This window comes from Salvelinus namaycush, chromosome 19 (genome assembly GCF_016432855.1).
Source record: "Salvelinus namaycush isolate Seneca chromosome 19, SaNama_1.0, whole genome shotgun sequence".
NCBI classification, from domain to species: domain Eukaryota; kingdom Metazoa; phylum Chordata; class Actinopteri; order Salmoniformes; family Salmonidae; genus Salvelinus; species Salvelinus namaycush.
The window spans coordinates 28,804,621-28,822,379 of NC_052325.1; the positions used below are offsets into that span (position 1 = coordinate 28,804,621).

General features: G+C 42.1%; 1 protein-coding gene and 1 pseudogene across 1 annotated transcript in view; one reads left to right on the plus strand and one right to left on the minus strand.

The window, feature by feature from the left end:
• Positions 1 to 9,110, minus strand: part of LOC120064289 (guanylate-binding protein 1-like) — a 36,296-nt gene extending 27,186 nt beyond the window's left edge. Inside the window, exon 1 of the mRNA XM_039014746.1 lies at positions 9,045 to 9,110. The gene's annotated coding sequence lies outside the window, so the exon portion shown is untranslated. The remainder of the gene's footprint in view (positions 1 to 9,044) is intronic.
• Positions 9,111 to 11,570: 2,460 nt separating this feature from the next.
• Positions 11,571 to 17,063, plus strand: LOC120063967 (annotated as a pseudogene).
• Positions 17,064 to 17,759: the final 696 nt, after the last annotated feature.

A 17,759-nucleotide genomic window follows, 5' to 3' on the forward strand; every position in this document is an offset into this window, starting at 1 on the left:
GCATGCTGTCAATTAACTTCTGGGCCACATCCTGACTGATGGCAGCCCATTCTTGCATAATCAATGCTTGGAGTTTGTCAGAATTTGTGGGGTTTTGTTTGTCCACCCGCCTCTTGAGGATTGACCACAAATTCTCAATGGGATTAAGGTCTGGGGAGTTTCCTGGCCATGGACCCAAAATATCGATGCTTTGTTACCCAAGCCACTTAGTTATCACTTTTGCCTTATGGCAAGGTGCTCCATCATGCTGGAAAAGGCATTGTTCGTCACCAAACTGTTCCTGTATGGTTGGGAGAAGTTGCTCTTGGAGGATGTGTTGGTACCATTCTTTATTCATGGCTGTGTTCTTAGGCAAAATTGTGAGTGAGCCCACTCCATTGGCTGAGAAGCAACCCCACACATGAATAGTCTCAGGATGCTTTACTGTTGGCATGACACAGGACTGATGGTAGCACTCACCTTGTCTTCTCCGGACAAGCTTTTTTCCGGATGCCACAAAAAATCGGAAAGGGGATTCATCAGAGAAAATGACAGTACCCTGGTCCTCAGCAGTCCAATCCCTGTACCTTTTGCAGAATATCAGTCTGTCCCTGATGTTTTTCCTGGAGAGAAGTGGCTTCTTTGCTGCCCTATTTGACACCAGGCCATCCTCCAAAAGTCTTTGCCTCACTGTGCGTGCAGAGTGCCTGCTGCCATTCCTGAGCAAGCTCTGTACTGATGGTTCCCCCGATCCCGCAGCTGAATCAACTTTAGGAGACGGTCCTGGCGCTTGCTAGACTTTCTTGGGCGCCCTGAAGCCTTCTACACAACAATTGAACTGCTCTCCTTGAAGTTCTTAATGATCCGATAAATGGTTGATTTAGGTGCAATCTTACTGGCAGCAATATCCTTGCCTGTGAAGCCCTTTTTGTGCAAAGCAATGATGATGGCACGTGTTTCCTTGCAGGTAACCATGATTGACAGAGGAAGAACAATGATTCCAAGCACCACCCTCCTTCTGAAGCTTCCAGTCTGTTATTTGAACTCAATCAGCATGACAGAGTGATCAGCCTTGTACTCGTCAACACTCACACCTGTGTTAACGAGAGAATCACTGACATGAAGTCAGCTGGTCCTTTTGTGGCCCTGATGAAGACAGCTTGCCTGTCGAAACGTTGGTAAATTAAATATTTTTGCATCTGAGCTCCTAGAGTGTGCGGCTCTCCTTTATTTTCAAGTTTTCTACTCCGCTAGCCAGCACCTCGCCTAAATAGGTGTGCGTTTCTTTTTCTTTTAGAACGAGAGAATCACTGACATGAAGTCAGCTGGTCCTTTTGTGGCAGGGCTGAAATGCAGTGGAAATGTTTTTGGGGGATTTAGTTCATTTGCATGGCAAAGATAGACTTTGCAATTAATTGCAATTCATCTGATCACTCTTCATAACATTCTGGAGTATATGCAAATTGCCATCATACAAACTGAGGCAGCAGACTTTGTGAAAATTAATATTTGTGTCATTCTCAAAACTTTTGGCCACGACTGTAAATTTATTCGCTCTGTGATAGGGTTGGATCCTATATGCTACTTTTATTGTCCTGTAAATGGTTCAGTGCCTATAATTTAGGCTGTGTGTAGAATGGGGCATAAAGGAAATTACCTCTACTAATAAATTACTACTAGATTATAGTGATACGAAAAACAGCATACAAATTTGGCTTGTGTATTCATTTGCCTATAACTAATCATAATTCCATTATTTATACATTAACTTCTTATGGCTGCAGGGGCAGTATTGAGTAGCTTGGATGAAAGGTGCACAGAGGTGCCCATAGTAAACTGCCTGCTCCTCAGTCCCAGTTGCTAATATATGCATATTATTCGTATTGGATAGAAAACACTCTGAAGTTTCTAAAACTGTTTGAATTATGTCTGTAAGTATAACAGAACTCATATGGCAGGCAAAAACCTGAGAAGTTCCACTTCCTGTTTGAATTGTTTCTGAGGTGGCAGATTTTCAACCAAGCTCTCATTGAAATTACAGCGAGATATTGATGAGTTTTCATGTCCTACGGCTTCCACTAGATGTCAACAGTCAATAGAACTTTGTCTGATGACTCTAATGTGAAGGGGGGCCGAAGGAGACAGGAATTAGTCAGGTCTGCCACGAGCTGACCATGCTTTCACATGCACTTTCACATGCACGTTCACATGAGGAGGACCTCCGTTCCACCGCTCTTCTGAAGTCAATCTAATTCTCCGGTTGGAACGTTATTCAAGATGTATGTTAACAACATTCTAAAGATTGATTCAGTACATCGTTTGACATGTTTCTACTGACTGTTACGGAACTTTTGGACATTTCGTCACGTTATAGTGGACGCGCTTTGTGACTTTGGAATTGTTTACCAAAAGCGCTAACCAAAGTAGCTAATTGGACATAAATAACGGACATTATCGAACAAATCAAGCATTTATTGTGGACCTGGGATTCCTAGGACTGCATTCTGATGAAGTTCATCAAAGGTAAGGAAACATTTATCATGTATTTTCTGGTTTCTGTTGACCCCAACATGGCGGCTAATTTGGCTATTGTTCTGAGCTCCGTCTCAGATTATTGCATGATTTGCTTTTTCCGTAAAGTTTTTTTGAAATCTGACACAGCGGTTGCATTAGGGAGAGGTATATCTATAATTCCATGTGTATAACTTGTATTATCATCTACATTTATGATGAGTATTTCTGTTGAAACGATGTGGCTATGCAAAATCACTTGATGTTTTTGGAACTAGTGAATTTAACGCGCCAATGTAAACTCAGATTTTTTGTTATAAATATGAACTTTATCAAACAAAACATGCATGTATTGTGTAACATGAAGTCCTATGAGTGTCATCTGATGAAGATAATCAAAGGTTACTGATTAATTTTATCTCTATTTCTGCTTTTTCTGACTGCTATCTTTCGCTTGAAAAATGGCTGTGCTTATTGTGGTTTGGTGGTGACCTAACATAATCGTTTGTAGTGCTTTCGCTGAAAAGCATATTTGAAATCGGACACTTTGGTGGGATTAACAACAAGATTACCTTTAAAATGATATAAGACACATGTATGTTTGAGGAATTTTAATTATGAGATTTCTATTGTTTGAATTTGGCGCCCTGCACTTTCACTGGCTGTTGTCATATCGATCCCGGTAGCGGGATGCAGCCATAAGAAGTTTTAAAAAGAGAATACTTCAAAATGAGAAGATCCTGCCATGGAAAAGACGACTGGGCGGACATAAAGTGTAAAGGAGGGGAAATAACTCACACCATGCAGCAGGACACCTTCAGCTGTGGGGTCTTTGTAATGCAGGTTTGATAGTTATATTTTCAATAATGAATGGTTAGCTGTTATGTGACAATTAGGTCAAAAACTCTATTTTAGTTTTTGGTGTAGATGGCCAAGGAAGTTGCACAGAACTTCCCCAACATCCACTCCCAAATTGATATGGAACCTTCTAAAACACATGGAGCAACTGTGAAAAGAAATGGCTGAGGATATACTAAAAATGTCTGGTATGTGACAACATTTAATTCAAAGTAAATGTAAATTCTTTATTTTTATGTAGTTGTGTGGGACAGCCATATGTTCCGTTCATGCCTATGATTTCAGAGTTCAACAAAGCCAACAACTGCTTCATGTGTGCCACTGATAAAGAACCTGGATGTGGCCCAAAGACTGCCTGGGTTAGTAACTTTATTTAACATGTTTATTATCTTTTGACAACAGTGACGGCATATAAGACAATTTATGATATAACACAATGGATGGCTAATTCGTCATTCGTCATACTGCATTGATATTTGATATTATTTATAATGTGTTACGCTTTGTTTTGTTTTAGATTGAATGTTTTGCATGCCAATGGTGGAATGTGCTGTAACTAGGAATGAAGACAAACGAGTTCAACAGAGTGAAGAACACAAACTGGAAGTGCAGTCTTTGTTGTTGAAAATGTATGCTATACCCCATCCACACTGAAGAGGCTCTGAAATGTACATCAACCAGGGATAAAGAAAGAAGAAAGAAAGTTAACACTGTGAAATGTTTCATACTTAATTGAAGTTAAGTGTCTGTTGACATGTTGGAAAGATTAAAGTTTTTTTTTTTGGTCAATATTCCATTTTTATTCATTGATTTACTGGCCACCATTACTGTGGTTACATGTTCAGTATATGTATTGACCACTGCAGCCTACCTCACTAGCTCACCCTCCATCCCTGCTTTGGAGAATTAATAGCATGACTCTCGTACTTTGCCCTTTTCCTTTATGGTCGATATTAACGACGAACGGAGATATTATCTGTCTCTCTCCTATTGTGTACCGCTGTTAAATAGTGTGGAAAAATAAAAAACTGGGAAAATAAGTACTTAGAACTACCAATTATTATAGATAAATATTAAAGAAAAGGGTAAACACAACACTGGACTGAACCCCCTAATTGTCAAACGAATAATAATGTACAACAATATAGAAGATACATGATAGAGGTTATGCAATATGGGTGTATTTCCACTGCACGCTTCTTAGGTGTGTAATTGACATGACCAAGGAGCTACTGCAAATTTGAAACTATGAAAAATGTACGTTACACTGAGTGATTTTATAGTACACAAACAAGAGTGTGCAATATAGAAGGGTAGTCAGCTGACATTAGGTCACATGACCAAGAAGCAATTGAAATTCAAAATGTTGAAAAATTCATGTAAAACCATGTGAGATGAAAATGGACAAACTAAAGGGTGTGCAATGTGTAGGCCTACTGAGTGGACATTCTGAACCTTGTTTGAAGTCACTAGGTAACTCCTCTAGCTCCACAATGAAAGATGGTGCAGGCCAGGCAGCAGGCTGTTAGCCAGCCTGCCAGTTTAGTGGAGTCTGCCACTAGCACAGTCAGTGTAGTCAGCTCAGCTATCCCCATTGAGACCGTGTCTGTGCCTCGACCTGGGTTGGGCAAAACTAAACATGGCGGTGTTCGCCTTAGCAATCTCACTAGGATAAAGACCTCCTCCATTCCTGCCATTATTGAAAGAGATCATGATACCTCACATCTCAAAATAGGGCTACTTAATGTTAGATCCCTCACTTCAAAGGCAGTTATAGTCAATGAACTAATCACTGATCATAATCTTGATGTGATTGGCCTGACTGAAACATGGCTTAAGCCTGATGAATTTACTGTGTTAAATGAGGCCTCACCTCCTGGTTACACTAGTGACCATATCCCCCGTTCATCCCGCAAAGGTGGAGGTGTTGCTAACATTTACGATAGCAAATTTCAATTTACAAAAAAAAGAAGAGGTTTTCATCTTTTGAGCTTCTAGTCATGAAATCTATGCAGCCTACTCAATCACTTTTTATAGCTACTGTTTACAGGCCTCCTGGGCCATATACAGCGTTCCTCACTGAGTTCCCTGAATTCCTATCGGACATTGTAGTCATAGCAGATAATATTCTAATTGTTGGTGATTTTAATATTCACATGGAAAAGTCCACAGACCCACTCCAAAAGGCTTTCGGAGCCATCATCGACTCAGTGGGTTTTGTCCAACATGTCTCTGGACCTACTCACTGCCACAGTCATACTCTGGACCTAGTTTTGTCCCATGGAATAAATGTTGTAGATCTTAATGTTTTTCCTCATAATCCTGGACTATCGGACCACCATTTTATTACGTTTGCAATCGCAACAAATAATCTGCTCAGACACCAACAAAGGAGCATCAAAAGTCGTGCTATAAATTCTCAGACCACACAAAGATTCTTTGATGCCCTTCCAGACTCCCTCTGCCTACCCAAGGACGTCAGAGGACAAAAATCAGTTAACCACCTAACTGAGGAACTCAATTTAACCTTGCGCAATACCCTAGATGCAGTTGCACCCCTAAAAACTAAAAACATTTGTCATAAGAAACTAGCTCCCTGGTACACAGAAAATACCCGAGCTCTGAAGCAAGCTTCCAGAAAATTGGAACGGAAATGGCGCCACACCAAACTGGAAGTCTTCCGACTAGCTTGGAAAGACAGTACCGTGCAGTATCGAAGAGCCCTCACTGCTGCTCGATCATCCTATTTTTCCAACTTAATTGAGGAAAATAAGAACAATCCGAAATTTATTTTTGATACTGTCGCAAAGCTAACTAAAAAGCAGCATTCCACAAGTGAGGATGGCTTTCACTTCAGCAGTAATAAATTCATGAACTTCTTTGAGGAACAGATCATGATCATTAGAAAGCAAATTACGGACTCCTCTTTAAATCTGCGTATTCCTCCAAAGCTTAGCTGTCCTGAGTCTGCACACCTCTGCCAGGACCTAGGATCAAGAGAGACACTTAAGTGTTTTAGTACTATATCTCTTGACACAATGATGAAAATAATCATGGCCTCTAAACCTTCAAGCTGCATACTGGACCCTATTCCAACTAAACTACTGAAAGAGCTGCTTCCTGTGCTCGGCCCTCCTATGTTGAACATAATAAACATCTCTCTATCCACCGGATGTGTACCAAACTCCCTAAAAGTGGCGGTGATAAAGCCTCTCTTGTAAAAGCCAAACCTTGACCCAGAAAATATAAAAAACTATCGGCCTATATCGAATCTTCCATTCCTCTCAAAAATGTTTGAAAAAGCTGTTGCACAACTTACTGCCTTCCTGAAGACAAACAATGTATACGAAATGCTTCAGTCTGGTTTTAGACCCCATCATAGCACTGAGACTGCACTTGTGAAGGTGGTAAATTACCTTTTAATGGCGTCAGACCGAGGCTCTGCATCTGTCCTCGTGCTCCTAGACCTTAGTGCTTCCTTTGATACCATCGATCACCACATTCTTTTGGAGAGATTGGAAACCCAAATTGGTCTACACGGACAAGTTCTGGCCTGGTTTAGATCTTATCTGTCGGAAAGATATAAGTTTGTCTCTGTGAATGGTTTTTCCTCTGACAAATCAACTGTACATTTCGGTGTTCCTCAAGGTTCCGTTTTGGGACCACTATTGTTTTCACTATATATTTTACCTCTTGGGGATGTCATTCGAAAACATAATGTTAACTTTCACTGCTATGCAGATGACACACAGCTGTGCATTTCAATGAAACATGGTGAAGCCCCAAAATTGCCCTCGCTAGAAGCCTGTGTTTCAGACATAAGGAAGTGGATGGCTGCAAACTTTCTACTTTTAAACTCGGACAAAACAGAGATGCTTGTTCTAGGTCCCAAGAAACAAAGAGATCTTCTGTTGAATCTGACAATTAATCCGTGCTTCTACACCTGCATTGCTTGCTGTTTGGGGTTTTAGGCTGGGTTTCTGTACAGCACTTCGAGATATTAGCTGATGTACGAAGGGCTATATAAAATAAACTTGATTTGATTTGATTAATCTTGATGGTTGTAAAGTCGTCTCAAATAAAACTGTGAAGGACCTCGGCGTTACTCTGGACCCTGATCTCTCTTTTGACGAACATATTAAGACTGTTTCAAGGACAGCTTTTTTCCATCTATGTAACATTGCAAAAATCTGAAACTTTCTGTCCAAAATATTATGCAGAAAAATTAATCCATGCTTTTGTTACTTCTAGGTTAGACTACTGCAATGCTCTACTTTCCGGCTACCCGGATAAAGCACTAAATAAACTTCAGTTAGTGCTAAATACGGCTGCTAGAATCCTGACTAGAACCAAAAATTTCATCATATTACTCCAGTGCTAGCCTCCCTACACTGGCTTCCTGTTAAGGCAAGGGTTGATTTCAAGGTTTTACTGCTAACCTACAAAGCATTACATGGGCTTGCTCCTACCTATCTTTCCGATTTGGTCCTGCCGTACATACCTACACGTACGCTACGGTCACAAGACGCAGGCCTCCTAATTGTTTCTAGAATTTCTAAGCAAACAGCTGGAGGCAGGGCTTTCTCCTATAGAGCTCCATTTTTATGGAATGGTTTGCCTACCCATGTGAGAGACGCAGACTCGGTCTCACCCTTTAAGTCTTTACTGAAGACTCATCTCTTCAGTGGGTCATATGATTGAGTGTAGTCTGGCCCAGGAGTGGTCACATGACCAAGGAGCTATTGAAATTCTACATTTTGAAAAATTTATGCAAAACCATGTGAGATGAAAATGGACAAACTAAAGGGTGTGCAATGTGTAGGCCTACTGAGTGGACATTCTGAACCTTGTTTGAAGTCACTAGGTCACATGACCAAGGAGCTATTGAAATTCTCCATTTTGAAAAATTATTTTAAAATCTTGTGAGATGAAAATGGACAAACTAAAGGGTGTGCAATATAGAAGGGTAGTCAGTGGACATTCTGAACCTTGTTGGAAGTCATTAGGTCACATGACCATGGTGCTATTGAAATTCTACATTTTGAAAACATCTTTTAAAATCTTGTGAGATGAAAATGGACAAACTAAAGGGTGTGCAATATGTAAGCCCACTGAGTGGACATTCTGAACCTTGTTTGAAGTCACCAGGTCACATGACCAAGGAGCTATTGAAATTATACATTTTGAAAAATTCATGTAAAATCATGTGCTAAATGACTTAAATGTATGTGAGATGAAAATGGACAAACTAAAGGGAGTGCAATGTGTGTCTATGCCATCGGGTTCGCTACAACCAGTTTTGAAAGTGTTAGGAGTAATAGTTAAAGAGCTATTGAAATGTGAAAAATTTGATTTGTCACTATGTTGACGGTCCCTAACTGCTGTTGGTGGATGTGAGGAAAATGTAAGGATGTAAGGAAAACCGTCGAATATCCAACCTGAAACTGACTTTACCTCGGTCAGACCAGCATACTTAAATAGGGCTAATAAAACGTCCCTGTGGATTTTGTCTCAGATGACCACTTACATAAGGACAAATCCAGCAGACAACAGGTAAAGTAAGTTAAAATAAAGTTAATTCAACAGTCGACTTGTGATGGCTGGTGTTTCACCAGCTTACATTACTGCAAATCAATACCTATATATCATATAGTAAAAAAGCTATCATGTTGCAGCGCAAGGGAGTTTAGGCTTACCTCGGCGACGTTTGTACAGTGCGGTTGTTGTTCAGTCTGTTGTCCGCGTTTGGACGGCAAAAGAGATCCGTGATTATATTGAAACTGAAAGTGATTCTCTAATGTTTAAAATTAGGTTTCTGGGAAAGCACGACGTATCAAAAAAAGACCATACTTATGCCGCGTTCATGTGCTGGTTGATACTAGGAACTCTGACATATACGATTTACTAATGAATTAAATGCGGCATGGGTCAGGTCATGTATCACTGAAGCTGAGTAGGGACTTTTTTTTAACTAACGTCGTGCCCTGTGTATAACCAACACATAACTACAACCAGTTAGCGAGTCCAAATAGCACTTGAAGGCAGCACTATTCCTAGGGAGAACAATAGCCCGACAATTGGCTCATTAACGCCGTTCACACAATTTAACATTTTGTTAATTCATAAAAAATTCGGATGCGTAAATTCCATCTCTTTTTTGACTGGTGAAAATAAGTGAAGAAAAATAGTCTAGGCAACTTTCACTTTCTGAATCTGCAGCCAAATGGGTGTCACTAGTTATAATGTCCCTACTTACAATGTTATTTTAATCCTAACCTTAACCACAATGCTAACATTATGCCTAACCTTAAATTAAGACCAAAAAGCAACTTGTTTAAATAAATATATTATAGACAATTTTGACTTGTGGTAACTAGTAGAAACCCCCCTTGGAATACAGTGCATTCGGAAGGTATTCAGACCCCTTGACTTTTTCTTTAAAAAATTACGTCACATCTTATTCTAAAATTGATTAAATTAAATGTTTTCCTCATTAATCTACACACAATACCACATAATGACAGTGTAAACAGCTTTTTTAGAAATGTTTGCAAATGTATTAAAAATAGAAAACAGAAGTATTCAGAACCTTTGCTATGAGACTCGAAATTGAGCTCACGTGCATCCTGTTTCCATTGATCCTCCTTGAGATGTTGCTAAAACTTGTTTGGAGTCCACCTGTGGTAAATTCAATTGATTGGACATGATTTGGAAAGACACAAACCTATCTATATAAGGTCCCACAGTTGACAGTGCATGTCAGAGCAAAAACCAAGCCATGAGGTTCGAAGGAATTGTCCGTGGAGCTCTGAGACAGGATTGTGTCGAGGAACAGATCTGATGAAGGGTACCAAAAAAATTGTGCACCATTGAAGGTCCCCAAGAACACAGTGGCCTCCATCATTCTTAAATGGAAGAAGTTTGGAACCACCAAGACTCTTCCTAGAGCTGGTTGCCTGGCCAAACTGAGCAATCGAGGGAGAAGGGCCTTGGTCAGAGAAGTGACGAAGAAGCCGATGGTCACTCTGACAGAGACCCAGAGTTTCTCTGTGGAGATGGGAGAACCTTCCAAAAGGACAACCATCTCTGCAACACTCCACCAATGAGGCCTTTATGGTGGAGTGGCCAGAAAGAAACCACTCCTCAGTAAAAGGCACATGACAGCCCGCAAGGAATTTGCCAAAAGGCACCTAAAGACTCTCAGAGCATGAGAAATAAGATTCCCTGGTCTGAGGAAACCAAGATTTAACTCTTTGGCCTGAATGCCAATCGTCACATCTGGAGGAAACCTGGCACCATCAGAGGCAGGGACTGGGAGACTAGTTAGGATCGAGGGAAAGATGAACGGAGCAAAGTACAGAGAGATCCTTGATGAAAACCTGCTCCAGAGCACTCAGGACCTCAGACTGGGGTGAAGGTTCACCTTCCAACAATACAACGACCCTAAGAACACAGCCAAGAAAACGCAGGGGTGGCTTCTGGACAAGTTTCTGAATGTCCTTGAGTGGCCCAGCAAGAGCCCGGACTTGAACCCGATCGAACATCTCTGGAGAAAATAGCTGGTCAGTAACGCTCCTCATCCAACCTGACAGAGCTTGAGAGGATCTGCAGAGAAGAATGAGAGATACTCCCCAAATACAGGCATGCCAAGCCTGTAGCGTCATACCCAAGAAGACTCAAAGCTGTAATTGCTGCCAAAGAAGCTTCAACAAAGTACTGAGTAACAAGTCTGAATACTTATGTAAATGTGATATCAGTTTCTTTTTGTAATACATTTGCAAACATTTCTAAAAACATGTTTTTGCTTTGTGATTAAGGGGTATTGTGTGTAGATTGATGAGGGTAAAAGGGGTCTGACTACTTTCCGAATGCACTGTAGGTATTCTACAGGTAGGTATTCTACATTCTAAGTCAATTATGTGAGTAGGCTAGAATCGACGAATGCTTTTCTATAGCAGGAAAACAATTTAATGTTTGAAGATGAATTTCATAATGAAATTGAAGCTAACATTGGACAATATTTTAACTTCACTTTTAATTGTCTATGCATATGGCTCAGCCATTTTAATTATGCAGATCTTTTTTTTTTTTTTTTTTACATAGCCTATACAGTAGTCCTAGGCTATATCATATTCACCTGAACTATATTTAATTCATAATTGTATTATAGATTGACTATTTCTGGGAGCTGTAGGCTACTCATCCTGTGAAGCCACTTGACCATGGATTCCCCAATGTGCCTGGTCGAAAACACCGACTGTGAGCTTCATGTAGTTCCTGGTGCCCTCAAGTACCTGATGAGACTGAACCAGCAAGTCGTAGTGGTGGCGGTGGTCGGGCTGTACCGCACCGGCAAGTCTTACCTCATGAACAAGCTGGCTGGAAAGAGAAAAGGTGAGACAGAGACTGACTGATGCTGAGAGACATATCTGAATTCACAAACTGGTTTGGGCATCATCTGTGCCTCAATAGACAATTCTTTAAAAATATATATTTAAAAAATAAATTATTCTTAAAATGGTCTTTGCGGGGCCTCCCGGGTGGCGCAGTGGTCTAGGGCACTGCATCGCAGCGCTAGCTGTCCCACCAGAGTCTCTGGGTTCGCGCCCAGGCTCTGTCGCAGCCGGCCGCGACCGGGAGGTCCGTGGGGCGACGCACAATTGGCCTAGCGTCGTCCGGGTTAGGGAGGGTTTGGCCGGTAGGGATATCCTTGTCTCATCTCGCTCCAGCGACTCCTGTGGCGGGCCGGGCGCAGTGCGTGCTAACTAAAGGGGCCAGGTGCACGGTGTTTCCTCCGACACATTGGTGCGGCTGGCTTCCGGGTTGGAGGCGCGCTGTGTTAAGAAGCAGTGCGGCTTGGTTGGGTTGTGCTTCGGAGGACGCATGGCTTTCGACCTTCGTCTCTCCCGAGCCCGTACGGGAGTTGTAGCGATGAGACAAGATAGTAATTACTAGCGATTGGATACCACAAAATTGGGGAGAAAAGGGGGTAAAAAAACAACAATTTAATTTAAAAAAATGGTCTTTGAAATATTGATTTAGGTTTTGCCCTGGGAGCCACCATCCAATCCAAGACTAAGGGATTCTGGATGTGGTGTGTGCCTCACCCTGAAAAAAGAGACCACACCCTGGTGCTGCTGGATACAGAGGGGCTGGGGGACGTGGAGAAGGTGAGAGGTCAAAGTTCAGTCTCTTTACAATTCACATTAGTAATCCAGCACAGTGAACAAATATCTGAACACACATACACTACATGACCAAAAGTATGTGGACACCTGCTCGTCGAACATCTTATTCTAAAATCATGGGCATTAATATGGAGTTGGTCCTCCCTTTGCTGCTATAACAGCCTTCACTCTTCTGGGAAGGCGTTCCAATAGTTGTTGGAACATCGCTGCGGGGACTTGCTTCCATGCAGCCACAAGAGCATTAGTGAGGTTGGGCACTGATGTTGGGCGATTAGGCCTGGCTCGCAGTTGACGGTCCATTTCATCCCAAAGGTGTTTGACAGGGTTGAGGTCAGATCTCTGTGCAGGCCAGTCAAGTTCTTCCACACTGATCTCGACAATCCATTTCTGTAGGGACCTCACTTTGTGCACGGGGGCATTGTCATGCTGAAACAGGAAAGGGCATTTCTCAAACTGTTGCCACAAAGTTGGAAGCATAGAATTGTCCTAGATTGTCATTGTATACTGTAGCATTAAGATTTCCCTTCACTGGAATTAAGGGGCCTAGCCCAAACCATGACAAACAGCCCCAGACCATTATTCCTCCTCCACCAAACTTTACAGTTGGCACTATGCATTCAGGCAGGTAGCATTCTCCTGGCATCCGTCAAACACAGATTTGTCCGTCGGACTGCCAGATGGTGAAGCGTGATTCATAACTCCAGAGAATGCTTTTCCACTGCTCCAGAGTCCAATGGCGGTGAGCTTTGCACCACTCCACCCGACGCTTGGCATTGCGCATGGTGATCTTAGGCTTGTGTGCGGCTGCTTGGCCATGGAAACCCATTCATGAGCCTCCTGCGAACAGTTCTTGTAATGACGTTACTTCCAGAGGCAGTTTGGAACTCGGTAGTGAGTGTTGCAACCGAGGACAGGCAATTTTTAAGCTCTATGCGTTTCAGCACTCGGCGGTCTGTTTTGTGAGCTTGTGTGGCCTGCCACTTCACGGCTGAGCCTTTGCGTTGTTGCTCCTAGATGTTTCCACTTCTCAATAACAGCACTTACAGTCCACCGGAGCAGCTCTAGCAGGGCAGAAATTTTACAATGTGACTTGTTGGAAAGTCACTGACCTCTTCAGTAAGGCCATTCTCCTGCCAATCTTTGTCTATGGAGATTGCATGGCTGTGTGCTCGATTTTATACATCTGTCAGCAACGGCTGTGATTAAATAGCTCAACCCAATAATTTGAAGGCGTGTCCACATACTTTTGTGTATGTATAGTGTATTTTTTATTATTTCATTTCATTTCGCCAGATCACCAATACATGTTGCTGTTGTCATACTTGTTTCAGGGAGATTCTAAGAATGATGCCTGGATCTTCTCCTTGGCCATTCTGTTAAGCAGTACTCTGGTCTACAACAGTCGAGGGACCATCGACAATCAAGCCGTGGAGAACCTCCAGTATCCTTTAAACCAATATCTATTTCCCCATGGCAAACCTCCCCTGTTTCCTCTCCTGTTGACTTTAACAGGACAGGGGATATTTCCCCCAACCGGGCCATTTCTTGGAACTCCCTTTCATATTGAAAGTGAAAGTGCTGTATGTTTGTATATCTATTGGATGCTGAGCAAAATGTCCTTATAGACCCGGAGCAATATATTGTGTTACTGACAGCGTTAATTACGTGTTTGCAGAATGTTCAACACACTACTTTGTTGGATCCATTCCCTTAGGGGTTACTCAGTGCATGTGGACACAGTCCATTCAAAATGAAACTGAAATGACTTGTATGCTATAACTGTTGTATAGCAAGTCCTTGTACAACTGTCGCTGGCACATGTCAATGCAGACGCACATGATTTTTTTGACCTTTTGTAGCTTTTATCAGTCAATCCTCAACCGACCGTAAAGATATGTGAGTGAGCTGACAGATCGGGTTCAAGTTGAATTCTTCCAGTGCAGCTTCATCCTCTCACGATGACGAGGAAGGAGTGGACGCCCAGTTTGTGCAGTTCTTTCCGAATTTTGTGTGGGCCATCAGAGATTTCACTCTACTACTCGAGATCGACGGCAGAAACGTCACTGAAGATGAGTATCTGGAGCATTCCCTGGAGCTCAGAAAAGGTGACATTAGCACTAGCCACCTCCCCAATGATCAACTGTGCACAATGTCTCTAGAATAGTGCTCCCCATGAACAATTATACAGTTGGAACAATCATTCTCACAAGAACAAAGAGTTTGAAAATACAAGAAGATTGATATTGGCTCTGACACTTGCTAAATTACACGTTATAAAATCATTCCTATTAAAATGTATTGTAGGATTAGACTCATAATCAAACAGACTCATAAATCAAGTGACAATTATTTTTTCCAATTTGTTTATTGGTCATAAAGTCTTCTGCCTCATGTTAATTTAAGCATATCTCTGTATATGCATGTCTGTTAATGATTGTGTGTTTGGATGGTGAACTAAGGGCCGGTACCCCAGACACAGATTAGGCCTCTAGACGAGATTCTTCATTGAACACACTTTGTGTCCAGGACAAGGCCTAGTCTGTGTCTGGGAAACCAGCCCTAAAAATAGAGTAATGTCAACTGTAATGGTGAATGCTGACTATCATTCAGGTGGGGGTAAAAAGAATCTGATGTACAACCTCCCACGAGAGTGCATCCGGAACTACTTCCCCTCGCGCAAGTGCTTTGTATTCCCCACCCCTACAACTCCTGCCAACATGCCCCACCTGGATTCCATGGACGAGGCTGGCCTGTGTGGAAGCTTCCGAAAGGTTGCAGATACTTTCTGCTGCTTTATTTTCCAGGAGAGCCGTACAAAAACTGTCAAAGGGGGCCACAAAGTTACCGGGAGAAGTAAGTCAAATATCAGCAGATTCTGCACAGATGCATTGAATGTAGCCTATGTTATTGTACCACCAAATGGCTTTCATGAAACGATCCTTCAAAGACGAAAATGGGGATTTCTTGAAAGCGTTGGCGGTAAGGGTCATCATTTCAGACCTGTGCCTGGTACAAACACTGCCTTAGTTCTTAACTCTGTCAAGGACCACTTTTTACAAATGCTTCCCTAAAACAGTCTTGACTCCTGCAGGTGGCCATTGCAAAGCACTACGCTGACCTTCTCATTCAGAACGAGGATGGAGAAGCTGTCTGCTCCGATGGCCCAGAAGATTAAGGAGGGGATCTATGCCACACCTGGAGGATATGAGCTTTACTGCAATCACCATGACAACATGGTTGCACAGTACCCGAGCCGAGCCTGATAAAGGAGTTAGGGTAAGAATCCTTTCTAGGGCTGAAACATTCATCAAAAAATCCATATTAAACACTGGAGCTGTTCTCATCTTTCAGGCCGATCCACTTAGTTTCAATGTCGTAGATGGATTGCTGTTTCTATCAACCTCTGTTACTGTTATGATGCACATTAGCTTCCATCTGCAGCATCATACCAGAAACAGATTGCCATCAACCAATGATAAAACATGTGGCCTTTTGGGGTATTTTCTGCAGGCTGAGGAGATTCTTGAGCAGTTCCTGAGGGAGAAGAGTCTAGAGAAGAATTCCATCCTACAAGCTGACAAAAAATTGACCGAAAATGAGAAAAAGATCCACGGTAAGTCCAAAATATAGCATTGGGATGTTATTATCTGGGTCCATTCAGGTTTCTGGTTGGAGTGACTTCTCACAATCAATTGGTGATAATCTTGCACGAAGTCAACATAGATCTGGGATGTTTGAAAGAGTAATCTAAAAGTTATGGCCTACTCCAGAACATGGAAAAGATCAGGGGCTGTCTGTTGACTCCATATGAGAGAGAATATGAGTAGTCCAGAAGGTAGAGTGTTTTCCTACCTCAACTCTTCCTTTGGACCATGCAGAGGAGAAGGAGAGATCAGCTGTGCTGGAGCAGGAGAAGAAGGCTGCTGAAGAGAAACGGTTGGAGATGGAGCGTACCATGGAGGACGATCGCAGAAGCAAAGACGAGAAGTTGAAGCAGATGGAAGAGAAGATGAAGGAGGAGATGAAGCAACAGGAACGGGACTTCCACAGGGCCTTGGAGTGCAAGGTGCAGGAGCAGAAGGATCTGCTGGAGAAGGGCCACAAGGAGAAGGCTGACTTAATGAGACAGGAGATAGAGGAGTTCAAGAAGAGCAACACACCTGGGAAGGAAGGAGGTGGTTTCCTTGAGTCTACAGTCATGCCTGTTCTTCGATTTGGATTGGACGCTGCCAACACTTTCTTTCAATATAAGCTCATGAGGGGAGCTTTTATGAAGTAGAAACATTGTGTATTACCTGAGCATGTACACATTTGTTAGCTTTATCTAGCAATGTAAAGCAGAAAGTCAAGTTGATAGCCATGCTTAGTATCAGTATAAGCTTTATATGCAAGAGTGATGTATTATTATTTTTCTTACACAGTATATGTATTTACAGGTTTTGGTGAAATTATCACTGTACTAGTATAGCGCTTAAATCTAGAGGCTTTAATAAAAACATTTCTAGACTAACTGAGACTTTTCTTTAATCATAGTATACACTGAACAAAAATATAAACGCAACAATTTCTAAGATTTTACTGAATTACATTTAAGGAAATCAATCAACTGAAGTAAATTCATTAGGTCCTAATCTCTGGATTTCACATGACTGGGAAAGCAGATATGCATGTGTTGGTCACAGATACCTTAAAAAAAAGGTAGGGGTGTGGACCAGAAAACCAGTCAGTATTTGGTGTGACCACCATTTGCCTCATGCAGCACAACACATCTCCTTCGCATAGAGTTGATCAGGCCATTGATTGTGGAATGTTGTCTCACTCCTCTTCAATAGCTGTGTGAAGATGCTGGATGTTGGCAGGAACTGGAACACAATGTCGATCCAGAGCATCCCAGAACTGGGACATTTTCAACTTCCAAAAAATGTGTACAGATCCTTGCGACATGGGGCCGTGCATTATCATGCTGAAACATGAGGTGATGGCGGCAGATGAATGGCACGACAATGGGCCTCAGGATCTCGTCACGGTTTCTCTGTGCATTCAACTTGCCATTGATAAAATGCAATTGTGTTTGTTGTCCTTGCTTATGCTGGCCCACACCATAACCCCACCGCCACCATTGGGCACTCTGTTCACAACGTTGACATCAGCAAACCACTCCCCGACACAATGCCCTACATGCTGTCTGCCATCTGCCCTGTACAGTTGAAACTGTGATTCATC